General features: G+C 43.8%; 12 non-coding genes across 12 annotated transcripts; all 12 read right to left on the bottom strand.

Annotated features, from left to right (window-relative positions):
* Positions 1–2,276: 2,276 nt before the first annotated feature.
* Positions 2,277–2,350, bottom strand: trnan-guu (transfer RNA asparagine (anticodon GUU)). The gene has a single exon. It is a non-coding gene; the product is annotated as a tRNA-Asn (tRNA).
* A 279-nt stretch (positions 2,351–2,629) lies between these two features.
* Positions 2,630–2,703, bottom strand: trnat-ugu (transfer RNA threonine (anticodon UGU)). The gene has a single exon. It is a non-coding gene; the product is annotated as a tRNA-Thr (tRNA).
* Positions 2,704–2,880: 177 nt separating this feature from the next.
* On the bottom strand, positions 2,881–2,954 carry trnat-agu (transfer RNA threonine (anticodon AGU)). Its single transcript has one exon. It is a non-coding gene; the product is annotated as a tRNA-Thr (tRNA).
* A 1,406-nt stretch (positions 2,955–4,360) lies between these two features.
* Positions 4,361–4,434, bottom strand: trnan-guu (transfer RNA asparagine (anticodon GUU)). The gene has a single exon. It is a non-coding gene; the product is annotated as a tRNA-Asn (tRNA).
* A 280-nt stretch (positions 4,435–4,714) lies between these two features.
* Positions 4,715–4,788, bottom strand: trnat-ugu (transfer RNA threonine (anticodon UGU)). The gene has a single exon. It is a non-coding gene; the product is annotated as a tRNA-Thr (tRNA).
* A 177-nt stretch (positions 4,789–4,965) lies between these two features.
* Positions 4,966–5,039, bottom strand: trnat-ugu (transfer RNA threonine (anticodon UGU)). Its single transcript has one exon. It is a non-coding gene; the product is annotated as a tRNA-Thr (tRNA).
* A 1,405-nt stretch (positions 5,040–6,444) lies between these two features.
* Positions 6,445–6,518, bottom strand: trnan-guu (transfer RNA asparagine (anticodon GUU)). Its single transcript has one exon. It is a non-coding gene; the product is annotated as a tRNA-Asn (tRNA).
* Positions 6,519–6,798: 280 nt separating this feature from the next.
* trnat-ugu (transfer RNA threonine (anticodon UGU)) lies at positions 6,799–6,872 on the bottom strand. The gene has a single exon. It is a non-coding gene; the product is annotated as a tRNA-Thr (tRNA).
* A 177-nt stretch (positions 6,873–7,049) lies between these two features.
* On the bottom strand, positions 7,050–7,123 carry trnat-agu (transfer RNA threonine (anticodon AGU)). Its single transcript has one exon. It is a non-coding gene; the product is annotated as a tRNA-Thr (tRNA).
* Positions 7,124–8,528: 1,405 nt separating this feature from the next.
* On the bottom strand, positions 8,529–8,602 carry trnan-guu (transfer RNA asparagine (anticodon GUU)). The gene has a single exon. It is a non-coding gene; the product is annotated as a tRNA-Asn (tRNA).
* A 279-nt stretch (positions 8,603–8,881) lies between these two features.
* trnat-ugu (transfer RNA threonine (anticodon UGU)) lies at positions 8,882–8,955 on the bottom strand. Its single transcript has one exon. It is a non-coding gene; the product is annotated as a tRNA-Thr (tRNA).
* A 177-nt stretch (positions 8,956–9,132) lies between these two features.
* Positions 9,133–9,206, bottom strand: trnat-agu (transfer RNA threonine (anticodon AGU)). Its single transcript has one exon. It is a non-coding gene; the product is annotated as a tRNA-Thr (tRNA).
* Between the last annotated feature and the right edge of the window lie 1,090 nt (positions 9,207–10,296).

Below are 10,296 nucleotides of genomic sequence, written 5' to 3'. Positions count from 1 at the left end.
CTTATTAAGTACACTCACTGAAACAGCCAAAGTAAAGCTTGCAGACTTGCCACATTTCTACTTCTACTGTTACTGTTTGAATGCTTCATAAAGCATACCTGTTGTACTGATTTTCCCTTCTCCACATCTTATAAAGATGGGGAGGTTGCACCAGAAATTCCTACTTTGCTGATTAAGCAATTAAAACTTATTCTCTTGATATAGCAGACAGATTAAATATTCTACAAAAGATTCTAGTTTGAGTTCATATTTATTATTTTAGAACACAGCAAGATAATTATAAATTCCACAACAACAAAAACAATGCAACACAATTATAACTTTAGTGAACAATAATTAGCCAAAAGTGCAAATACAAGGTTTAGTAGTAAAATACAGCTAATAAAATTATATATTTAAAAAAAAAAAGTGAGAAAAAAGGAATGAGAAAACATTAGTCTAAAGCCCTAAAAAGCCATTTTTTTTATTACCCTGTTCCTGTTAATGACCATGTCAAAATGTTTATCTTCTTGCTTTTTTGGATGCAAAGTCCTCTATAATGTCATCACAGGTCACAGCTGTTTTTACAATTAGTGTGAGCAGAAAATAACGTTAAGAGTAAGTTAAAGTAAATACAAGGTTAAATGACGTAATTTACTTATTGATTTGTTTAACCCTTACATACTGTTCATATAGTAACCCTTCACAGCTTGGAGCAGATAATTTTTCAAATTTTATAATTACACTTCTTACCATTTTGCATTCATAGATATCTTATTGATGCTCTATTATGTGTTTTCTTTAGGTTTTACTAACTTTTAGATTGGTTTTTTTTCTCGACCAGACCTAGTTTTAACATGTTACTACCTAACGTTTACTGTTATAAAAGAAAACACATTCATAGCAGCTTGGTCTTTCTGTACCCGGAGCTGGGCCGTGCTGCTAGCAGCTTGTTAACATCTTTACTCCCCTGTGCTGGAAAGATGCCAGTGTTGAAGGTTGGCTAGCAGACCAAGATGACAATCTCTCACAAGTCATTTGATCACCCAGTTTTCACAGCCCCTCAGCATTCATGTTTGTTGGTCCAATTTTGGAACGGATAGAAAAGTGCCACAATGACCCTGAGCCATCCCTCAAGTGTAAACATATTTTGTGTCTTACAATTGTTTGCTATTCTATATCTGACAGGGCAAGCATCATTCAGTCAGGATGGCCGAGCGGTCTAAGGCGCTGCGTTCAGGTCGCAGTCTCCTCTGGAGGCACTTCTGACACAGTTGTGCTTTTCCTTGCAACTGTTGTCTGTACCATGATACAGGGAATGTCTATTTAGCAAGTTGTTGCATGTCAGGTGGACAAGAATATGCAGTGCTAGAAGTACAGCTGGAGCAGTGATTCTCTATGTTCAGACACATTCAAGGGTATCTCTGGCCTCTGACCAGCCTGTAGACCATAGCTTTGTGCAACTGTGCATTGCTCTGATCAAGCAATTGACAAAGTGTTCTTGGACTGGCCAGTGCTTTATTCTTTTAACTGACCACATGTTTAAGCCAGCCAGCAAAGGTTGCTTTCTCATACTATCCTCTGTGGCAATGGTATTTCTTCATGCCATCTCTTTCCAAATCCCTGCACTTTAATGTCCACACATGGTGCTGCCATGTAAGAAATTGTTTCACTGCTCTCTCTGGAAGCTCTGCAGTGGTTCTCAGTGGGACCTGGTTTTGAAGCATTACGTGTTCATGGCATGCCATTGGGTCTGTGATCCTCCAGGCACGGGTAAGCCCTTGAACAACTAAGGTGTCAGGGAGTCATCCAATCCTCCTCAAACAGCCTGCAATCCTAAGTTTTCCCTTTACCTTCTGGTCAGCACAAGCCATACAAATGTTGTTACACTTAGATTGCTGCCTAAAGAGTTTGTAGCACTCATCATTAAAAGCCCATTGCACTCAGTGAGAAGTACTTTTAAGACAGTTGTTAAACTGCAAAAAAAATGTTCCAAAACTAACGCCAACCCAAAGTGTTTTGAAAGCATTGATTTCGGTATTGAAAAAAAGGAAGCTACAGGGCAATCATTACTGCAACAACACCGTGCCCAATGAAACGCCACACAGCTCTGTACCTTGAGACTAGGTCCCATCGGGATGTGAAGTGGGATCACTGTATTCAAAGTCCAGTGTTAAACAATACACAATGGAACGGGTTTAAACACAACTTCAAGTGTTGCTTTTAGCAGAACTGCTTCCAGTTGGATAACAGACCATAATCACAAAGTCTCACAGGTCAACGGAGTTCCCATTACTCGTCCCTGGGTGGGCTCGAACCACCAACCTCTCGGTTAACAGCCCAGCTCGCTGGCCGATTGCGCCACAGAGACATGCTGTTTGTTTCTGCTTGTTGTTTGCATGATACGTAAAAAAACCCATAGCTTTTGTGATGAAATCAATGTGTCCCCTCCAATCAGACTGATCCACAGTTGAGTGGAATTCTATGACTACCTACCTGTAACAACGAATCATTTTTCATCGTACTGTGGAAGGGGTTGCGTTGGGTGGTTTGACCCTGTCTAGGAAAGGTGTTTTTAGGGGATAAGTAATAAAAGTCCTGCTCCCAGGTATGAACATTTTAAAGCTTTTATAGACAAGTTAATGTGTGAGGGTGCTGCTGGGAGTTGAACCCAGGATCTCCTGTTTACAAGACAGGCGCTTTCACCAACTAAGCCACAGCGCCCCTTGGAAGGGTACAGTTTGGGGCAACTGCTGCAAATAACTCTGCATCAAGCCTTCCAAAGTGCCTGAGGTGGGTTGCCACATTGTATTTCCATTGCCTTTTGCCCGAAGCTGCATTTGCAGTTATGCTGCTGTCAGTACTCAGGACATTGCCACCAAGTATAAGGAAATGCAAAAGAGGCACTGCTGGGATTTGAACCCAGGATCTCCTGTTTACTAGACAGGCACTTTGACCAACTAAGCCACAGCGCCATCAATTGATTTGCTTTGAGAATGTTTCATATTAAGTGTGTAACTGAATCGAATCACCTTGTTAACATCTTTACTCCCCTGTGCTGGAAAGATGCCAGTGTTGAAGGTTGGCTAGCAGACCAAGATGACAATCTCTCACAAGTCATTTGATCACCCAGTTTTCACAGCCCCTCAGCATTCATGTTTGTTGGTCCAATTTTGGAACGGATAGAAAAGTGCCACAATGACCCTGAGCCATCCCTCAAGTGTAAACATATTTTGTGTCTTACAATTGTTTGCTATTCTATATCTGACAGGCCAAGCATCATTCAGTCAGGATGGCCGAGCGGTCTAAGGCGCTGCGTTCAGGTCGCAGTCTCCTCTGTAGGCACTTCTGACACAGTTGTGCTTTTCCTTGCAACTGTTGTCTGTACCATGATACAGGGAATGTCTATTTAGCAAGTTGTTACATGTCAGGTGGACAAGAATATGCAGTGCTAGAAGTACAGCTGGAGCAGTGATTCTCTATGTTCAGACACATTCAAGGGTATCTCTGGCCTCTGACCAGCCTGTAGACCATAGCTTTGTGCAACTGTGCATTGCTCTGATCAAGCAATTGACAAAGTGTTCTTGGACTGGCCAGTGCTTTATTCTTTTAACTGACCACATGTTTAAGCCAGCCAGCAAAGGTTGCTTTCTCATACTATCCTCTGTGGCAATGGTATTTCTTCATGCCATCTCTTTCCAAATCCCTGCACTTTAATGTCCACACATGGTGCTGCCATGTAAGAAATTGTTTCACTGCTCTCTCTGGAAGCTCTGCAGTGGTTCTCAGTGGGACCTGGTTTTGAAGCATTACGTGTTCATGGCATGCCATTGGGTCTGTGATCCTCCAGGCACGGGTAAGCCCTTGAACAACTAAGGTGTCAGGGAGTCATCCAATCCTCCTCAAACAGCCTGCAATCCTAAGTTTTCCCTTTACCTTCTGGTCAGCACAAGCCATACAAATGTTGTTACACTTAGATTGCTGCCTAAAGAGTTTGTAGCACTCATCATTAAAAGCCCATTGCACTCAGTGAGAAGTACTTTTAAGACAGTTGTTAAGCTGCAAAAAAAAATGTTCCAAAACTAACGCCAACCCAAAGTGTTTTGAAAGCATTGATTTCGGTATTGAAAAAAAGGAAGCTACAGGGCAATCATTACTGCAACAACACCGTGCCCAATGAAACGCCACACCGCTCTGTACCTTGAGACTAGGTCCCATCGGGATGTGAAGTGGGATCACTGTATTCAAAGTCCAGTGTTAAACAATACACAATGGAACGGGTTTAAACATGACTTCAAGTGTTGCTTTTAGCAGAACTGCTTCCAGTTGGATAACAGACCATAATCACAAAGTCTCACAAGTCAACGGAGTTCCCATTACTCGTCCCTGGGTGGGCTCGAACCACCAACCTCTCGGTTAACAGCCGAGCGCGCTGGCCGATTGCGCCACAGAGACATGCTATTTGTTTCTGCTTGTTGTTTGCATGATACGTAAAAAAAACCCATAGCTTTTGTGATGAAATCAATGTGTCCCCTCAAATCAGACTGATCCACAGTTGAGTGGAATTCTATGACTACCTACCTGTAACAACGAATCATTTTTCATCGTACTGTGGAAGGGGTTGCGTTGGGTGGTTTGACCCTGTCTAGGAAAGGTGTTTTTAGGGGATAAGTAATAAAAGTCCTGCTCCCAGGTATGAACATTTTAAAGCTTTTATAGACAGGTTAATGTGTGAGGGTGCTGGTGGGAGTTGAACCCAGGATGTCCTGTTTACAAGACAGGTGCTTTCACCAACTAAGCCACAGCGCCCCTTGGTAGTGTACAGTTTGGGGCAACTGCTGCAAATAACTCTGCATCAAGCCTTCCAAATTGCCTGAGGTGGGTTGCCACATTGTATTTCCATTGCCTTTTGCCCGAAGCTGCATTTGCAGTTATGCTGCTGTCAGTACTCAGGACATTGCCACCAAGTATAAGGAAATGCAAAAGAGGCACTGCTGGGATTTGAACCCAGGATCTCCTGTTTACAAGACAGGCACTTTGACCAACTAAGCCGCAGCGCCATCAGTTGATTTGCTTTGAGAATGTTTCATATTAAGTGTGTAACTGAATCGACTCAGCTTGTTAACATCTTTACTCCCCTGTGCTGGAAAGATGCCAGTGTTGAAGGTTGGCTAGCAGACCAAGATGACAATCTCTCACAAGTCATTTGATCACCCAGTTTTCACAGCCCCTCAGCATTCATGTTTGTTGGTCCAATTTTGGAACGGATAGAAAAGTGCCACAATGACCCTGAGCCATCCCTCAAGTGTAAACATATTTTGTGTCTTACAATTGTTTGCTATTCTATATCTGACAGGCCAAGCATCATTCAGTCAGGATGGCCGAGCGGTCTAAGGCGCTGCGTTCAGGTCGCAGTCTCCTCTGGAGGCACTTCTGACACAGTTGTGCTTTTCCTTGCAACTGTTGTCTGTACCATGATACAGGGAATGTCTATTTAGCAAGTTGTTGCATGTCAGGTGGACAAGAATATGCAGTGCTAGAAGTACAGCTGGAGCAGTGATTCTCTATGTTCAGACACATTCAAGGGTATCTCTGGCCTCTGACCAGCCTGTAGACCATAGCTTTGTGCAACTGTGCATTGCTCTGATCAAGCAATTGACAAAGTGTTCTTGGACTGGCCAGTGCTTTATTCTTTTAACTGACCACATGTTTAAGCCAGCCAGCAAAGGTTGCTTTCTCATACTATCCTCTGTGGCAATGGTATTTCTTCATGCCATCTCTTTCCAAATCCCTGCACTTTAATGTCCACACATGGTGCTGCCATGTAAGAAATTGTTTCACTGCTCTCTCTGGAAGCTCTGCAGTGGTTCTCAGTGGGACCTGGTTTTGAAGCATTACGTGTTCATGGCATGCCATTGGGTCTGTGATCCTCCAGGCACGGGTAAGCCCTTGAACAACTAAGGTGTCAGGGAGTCATCCAATCCTCCTCAAACAGCCTGCAATCCTAAGTTTTCCCTTTACCTTCTGGTCAGCACAAGCCATACAAATGTTGTTACACTTAGATTGCTGCCTAAAGAGTTTGTAGCACTCATCATTAAAAGCCCATTGCACTCAGTGAGAAGTACTTTTAAGACAGTTGTTAAGCTGCAAAAAAAATGTTCCAAAACTAACGCCAACCCAAAGTGTTTTGAAAGCATTGATTTCGGTATTGAAAAAAAGGAAGCTACAGGGCAATCATTACTGCAACAACACCGTGCCCAATGAAACGCCACACCGCTCTGTACCTTGAGACTAGGTCCCATCGGGATGTGAAGTGGGATCACTGTATTCAAAGTCCAGTGTTAAACAATACACAATGGAACGGGTTTAAACACGACTTCAAGTGTTGCTTTCAGCAGAACTGCTTCCAGTTGGATAACAGACCATAATCACAAAGTCTCACAAGTCAACGGAGTTCCCATTACTCGTCCCTGGGTGGGCTCGAACCACCAACCTCTCGGTTAACAGCCGAGTGCGCTGGCCGACTGCGCCACAGAGACATGCTATTTGTTTCTGCTTGTTGTTTGCATGATACGTAAAAAAAAACCATAGCTTTTGTGATGAAATCAATGTGTCCCCTCCAATCAGACTGATCCACAGTTGAGTGGAATTCTATGACTACCTACCTGTAACAACGAATCATTTTTCATCGTACTGTGGAAGGGGTTGCGTTGGGTGGTTTGACCCTGTCTAGGAAAGGTGTTTTTAGGGGATAAGTAATAAAAGTCCTGCTCCCAGGTATGAACATTTTAAAGCTTTTATAGACAAGTTAATGTGTGAGGGTGCTGTTGGGAGTTGAACCCAGGATCTGCTGTTTACAAGACAGACACTTTCACCAACTAAGCCACAGCACCCCTTGGAAGGGTACAGTTTGGGGCAACTGCTGCAAATAACTCTGCATCAAGCCTTCCAAAGTGCCTGAGGTGGGTTGCCACATTGTATTTCCATTGCCTTTTGCCCGAAGCTGCATTTGCAGTTATGCTGCTGTCAGTACTCAGGACATTGCCACCAAGTATAAGGAAATGCAAAAGAGGCACTGCTGGGATTTGAACCCAGGATCTCCTGTTTACTAGACAGGCACTTTGACCAACTAAGCCACAGCGCCATCAGTTGATTTGCTTTGAGAATGTTTCATATTAAGTGTGTAACTGAATCGAATCAGCTTGTTAACATCTTTACTCCCCTGTGCTGGAAAGATGCCAGTGTTGAAGGTTGGCTAGCAGACCAAGATGACAATCTCTCACAAGTCATTTGATCACCCAGTTTTCACAGCCCCTCAGCATTCATGTTTGTTGGTCCAATTTTGGAACGGATAGAAAAGTGCCACAATGACCCTGAGCCATCCCTCAAGTGTAAACATATTTTGTGTCTTACAATTGTTTGCTATTCTATATCTGACAGGCCAAGCATCGTTCAGTCAGGATGGCCGAGCGGTCTAAGGCGCTGCGTTCAGGTCGCAGTCTCCTCTGGAGGCACTTCTGACACAGTTGTGCTTTTCCTTGCAACTGTTGTCTGTACCATGATACAGGGAATGTCTATTTAGCAAGTTGTTGCATGTCAGGTGGACAAGAATATGCAGTGCTAGAAGTACAGCTGGAGCAGTGATTCTCTATGTTCAGACACATTCAAGGGTATCTCTGGCCTCTGACCAGCCTGTAGACCATAGCTTTGTGCAACTGTGCATTGCTCTGATCAAGCAATTGACAAAGTGTTCTTGGACTGGCCAGTGCTTTATTCTTTTAACTGACCACATGTTTAAGCCAGCCAGCAAAGGTTGCTTTCTCATACTATCCTCTGTGGCAATGGTATTTCTTCATGCCATCTCTTTCCAAATCCCTGCATTTTAATGTCCACACATGGTGCTGCCATGTAAGAAATTGTTTCACTGCTCTCTCTGGAAGCTCTGCAGTGGTTCTCAGTGGGACCTGGTTTTGAAGCATTACGTGTTCATGGCATGCCATTGGGTCTGTGATCCTCCAGGCACGGGTAAGCCCTTGAACAACTAAGGTGTCAGGGAGTCATCCAATCCTCCTCAAACAGCCTGCAATCCTAAGTTTTCCCTTTACCTTCTGGTCAGCACAAGCCATACAAATGTTGTTACACTTAGATTGCTGCCTAAAGAGTTTGTAGCACTCATCATTAAAAGCCCATTGCACTCAGTGAGAAGTACTTTTAAGACAGTTGTTAAGCTGCAAAAAAAATGTTCCAAAACTAACGCCAACCCAAAGTGTTTTGAAAGCATTGATTTCGGTATTGAAAAAAAGGAAGCTACAGGGCAATCATTACTGCAACAACACCGTGCCCAATGAAACGCCACACCGCTCTGTACCTTGAGACTAGGTCCCATCGGGATGTGAAGTGGGATCACTGTATTCAAAGTCCAGTGTTAAACAATACACAATGGAACGGGTTTAAACACGACTTCAAGTGTTGCTTTCAGCAGAACTGCTTCCAGTTGGATAACAGACCATAATCACAAAGTCTCACAAGTCAACGGAGTTCCCATTGCTCGTCCCTGGGTGGGCTCGAACCACCAACCTCTCGGTTAACAGCTGAGCGCGCTGGCCGATTGCGCCACAGAGACATGCTCTTTGTTTCTGCTTGTTGTTTGCATGATACGTAAAAAAACCCATAGCTTTTGTGATGAAATCAATGTGTCCCCTCCAATCAGACTGATCCACAGTTGAGTGGAATTCTATGACTACCTACCTGTAACAACGAATCATTTTTCATCGTACTGTGGAAGGGGTTGCGTTGGGTGGTTTGACCCTGTCTAGGAAAGGTGTTTTTAGGGGATAAGTAATAAAAGTCCTGCTCCCAGGTATGAACATTTTAAAGCTTTTATAGACAAGTTAATGTGTGAGGGTGCTGTTGGGAGTTGAACCCAGGATCTCCTGTTTACAAGACAGGCGCTTTCACCAACTAAGCCACAGCGCCCCTTGGAAGGGTACAGTTTGGGGCAACTGCTGCAAATAACTCTGCATCAAGCCTTCCAAAGTGCCTGAGGTGGGTTGCCACATTGTATTTCCATTGCCTTTTGCCCGAAGCTGCATTTGCAGTTATGCTGCTGTCAGTACTCAGGACATTGCCACCAAGTATAAGGAAATGCAAAAGAGGCACTGCTGGGATTTGAACCCAGGATCTCCTGTTTACTAGACAGGTACTTTGACCAACTAAGCCACAGCGCCATCAGTTGATTTGCTTTGAGAATGTTTCATATTAAGTGTGTAACTGAATCGACTCAGCTTGTTAACATCTTTACTCCCCTGTGCTGGAAAGATGCCAGTGTTGAAGGTTGGCTAGCAGACCAAGATGACAATCTCTCACAAGTCATTTGATCACCCAGTTTTCACAGCCCCTCAGCATTCATGTTTGTTAGTCCAAATTTGGAACGGATAGAAAAGTGCCACAATGACCCTGAGCCATCCCTCAAGTGTAAACATATTTTGTGTCTTACAATTGTTTGCTATTCTATATCTGACAGGCCAAGCATCATTCAGTCAGGATGGCCGAGCGGTCTAAGGCGCTGCGTTCAGGTCGCAGTCTCCTCTGGAGGCACTTCTGACACAGTTGTGCTTTTCCTTGCAACTGTTGTCTGTACCATGATACAGGGAATGTCTATTTAGCAAGTTGTTGCATGTCAGGTGGACAAGAATATGCAGTGCTAGAAGTACAGCTGGAGCAGTGATTCTCTATGTTCAGACACATTCAAGGGTATCTCTGGCCTCTGACCAGCCTGTAGACCATAGCTTTGTGCAACTGTGCATTGCTCTGATCAAGCAATTGACAAAGTGTTCTTGGACTGGCCAGTGCTTTATTCTTTTAACTGACCACATGTTTAAGCCAGCCAGCAAAGGTTGCTTTCTCATACTATCCTCTGTGGCAATGGTATTTCTTCATGCCATCTCTTTCCAAATCCCTGCATTTTAATGTCCACACATGGTGCTGCCATGTAAGAAATTGTTTCACTGCTCTCTCTGGAAGCTCTGCAGTGGTTCTCAGTGGGACCTGGTTTTGAAGCATTACGTGTTCATGGCATGCCATTGGGTCTGTGATCCTCCAGGCACGGGTAAGCCCTTGAACAACTAAGGTGTCAGGGAGTCATCCAATCCTCCTCAAACAGCCTGCAATCCTAAGTTTTCCCTTTACCTTCTGGTCAGCACAAGCCATACAAATGTTGTTACACTTAGATTGCTGCCTAAAGAGTTTGTAGCACTCATCATTAAAAGCCCATTGCACTCAGTGAGAAGTACTTTTAAGACAGTTGTTAAGCTGCAA

The sequence above is a fragment of the Labrus mixtus genome, chromosome 22 (assembly GCF_963584025.1).
Source record: "Labrus mixtus chromosome 22, fLabMix1.1, whole genome shotgun sequence".
In the NCBI taxonomy this organism is placed as follows: domain Eukaryota; kingdom Metazoa; phylum Chordata; class Actinopteri; order Labriformes; family Labridae; genus Labrus; species Labrus mixtus.
The sequence above is the reverse complement of the archived record's forward strand: the minus strand, read 5'-3'. Positions and strand labels throughout refer to the sequence as shown.